This window comes from Myotis brandtii, unplaced genomic scaffold (assembly GCF_000412655.1).
Source record: "Myotis brandtii unplaced genomic scaffold, ASM41265v1 scaffold78, whole genome shotgun sequence".
In the NCBI taxonomy this organism is placed as follows: domain Eukaryota; kingdom Metazoa; phylum Chordata; class Mammalia; order Chiroptera; family Vespertilionidae; genus Myotis; species Myotis brandtii.
In genome coordinates, this window is record NW_005371131.1 from 1,400,540 (window position 1) to 1,403,371 (window position 2,832).

Sequence of the window (2,832 nt, forward strand, 5' to 3'; positions counted from 1 at the left end):
TTGTTTTATGTCTCCACGGCTGAACTTAATTTCCATCAGGCACTTCCTTCCTGCCGAAGTCAAAGAAACGCGCTTTGGTCAGCTGGGGTGGCCCTGCACGCTCTCAGGGCAGCTGCTGACTTTGTCCGTGTCCCGTCTGCTCCAGGCTCCTGGCTCCGCCCACACGCCAGGCTCCAGGGCCCTCAGGCCTCGGGGGGCATCCAGGTCCTCTCTGCACAGGCGCTTACAGATGCTGTCCCTCATCCGCCTGGACACACCATGTGGCCATTTCTTCCTCGGGGTGTCAGCTGCCTCCCTGGGGTTCTGCCTGGGGAGAGAGGATGGCCCCTCAGGATCTCAGATGCCCTAAACCTGCTGGGGGTCTTCTCTGCACCCTCTTTACCAGGCTCATCTGAGGTGCACGGGCTGGGATCTCTGGCTCTACTGTGCTTTCCCTCTGCACCACTCCCAGGGCCATCTTGAGTGTCTGGGAAGAGGGGACTGTGTATGTGCTCAACACATCCTCTCCCAGAGCTTTGGCTGGGCACACAGGCTCTCTCTCTCTCTCTCTCTCTCTCTCTCCTAATATATTTTTATTGATTTCAGAGAGGGAGAGAGAGAGAGAGAGAGAGAGAGAGGATGGAAGCAGTGATGACAGAGGATCATTGATCGGTTGCCTCCTGCACGCCCCCTACTGGGGATCGAACCACAACCCAGGCATGTGTCCTGAGTGGGAATCGAACCAGCGACCTCCTGTTCATGGGTTGATGTTCAACCACTGAGGCACCCTGGCTGGGCCAGGCTCTCTCTTCCTTATTTTGAAACTTAAAAACCTGGAGAAGACTCCCTCCCTCCCTCAGCCTTTTGCTACATATCCCTTCTGTGTTGCTTAGGATGCTTTTGGGCACAGGGAGCACATGTCCCAAGCAGCATGAAGGAAAGTGACCCTGCAGCCCACGGCAGGGCAGCTCCGGGCCGGTCACTGTGGCTCAGCGGCGACGCTGAGGACCGGGTCTGCCTGGATCCCACCCGGCACACTAACTGCACCAGCCTGGCTCTCAGGCCAGCTGCCCCAGGGCCGAAGGTAGCAGGCGGCCCCGGGACTCTGTCCTGGCCCAGGCGTCACATCAGGCATGAGGAGGGCCAGCGAGAGAAGAATCAGATTCTTTTACGCAGCAGCTTCTCCTCACTTTTCATTGGCCTGAACCGCTCACGTGACCACACCACCCATACCCCAACCTCTGGGAAGGAGAACAGGATTATGGGAAGCAAGGTTTACTCTTGAACCTCCGGGGTCTGGGCTGAACCTCCAAGCAAGGTGAGAGAGGTCACGGGGGGCGGGGTTAAGAGTGCAGCTGGCTCAGTTTGCATGGGAGCCCTTTGGCCTGCTAGCAGATGTGGCTGTCTGACTCAGCCACCCTATCTTGGTTCTAGGAAGCCTTCCCCAAATTGAAGGATGACGTTGGCACCCAATCACAGGGCCCTGCCCATTGCTTCTGGGGGCCCAGGGGCTATAGCAGCACCCACGTCACCACCACCACCACTACCACTGGAGCCCTCGCCAACCCTCCCGGGCAGAGTTGAGCTTCCCCGTGTTCACCTGAGGCTGCTGGGCTCAGATCTAACGGGGTGAACGAGGGCAGGTCGCTGACCTCTCTGTGCCTCAATTTCCTCACCTGGAAAAAGGGACTGTTGTGAGAATTAAAGGAGTGAGTATGTGTAAGAGTGGCACACAGTAGACTCGCTATAGGTGTTACCTATTATCAGAAGGCGGACAGTTAATTGTACTCGTGTTGGAGAAGAAACCGTGAAGTGCGGAGAAACTGGGTCATTTCCTTCTCGTGTCATGTGTTCATTCATTCACCAAGTACGGATTGACCATCTGTCACAGGCTCCGCACGGGGACAAAGCAGTGACAAAACGCCCACACGGCCCCTGCCCTCCTGTGGCCTGGAGTCTAGCGGGAAACAGACCCTATGCAGATCATCCCACCTGGACTTCAGATCCGGGTGAGAGCGCTCAGGCTACTTTGGTAGGTGGGGGTGGGGCAGTCAGGGAAGGCCCCTCTGAGGAAGAGGTGGTTCCGCTGAGGCCCAGAGGGTGAATGGGGGAAACAGCCCTGGGTGGAGGGATCAGCATAGGCAAAGGCCTGGACGTAAGGACCTGCCCAGCACTTCCCAGGGACTGAACGAAGGGCCAGGAGGCAGGAAGGAGCCAGGCTTGCAGGACCTGGGATTTGGGGCCTAGCCCATGGGCAGCACCTGAAGGAGTTCCAGGTCTTTGGGTCAGAGGTGGGCCCAGGATCCAAACCCAGGCCTTTCTGATGAGCATCCGCACCTGAGCTGTTACGTCTCAGAGGACGGCTGGAGGCTGCTATGCCTCCTCAAGCTCTTCTGGTTGTTCTCGTGATAGGGCAGGGCTCTTACGGGAGTCTTTGGGGAGCTCGTGCCCTTGGACCTCGACACCCACAGCCACTGGGGTGCTGGAGCCACGGGCAACCAGCAGGTGAGAGCCGATGGCTGCGTGCATCTGTCCCCAACTCCAGGTTCAGGGACACAGGAAGTTAGCTTGAAATTGGCCACGGTGGCAGTATTTACACCATAGTAATTGGCCAATGCTACAATTTTAATTTTTATAAAACAAGGCTTTCATGAGAAAGTAAGCCCTCCCATGATGAAAGGATGTTCCCCAGTGCTTTTACCCCCATTCTGAAAACCAGTCACAGGGGACTGGAGACCTCGAGGTCTCTCACTCATGGGGAAGGATGAGCAAGCTTAGGTGGGGCGGGGCCTCCTGAAGGAGGTACTTTGGGTGTGGTCCCTAGGCTCAGTGACCTCCTCTTTCCCTGACACC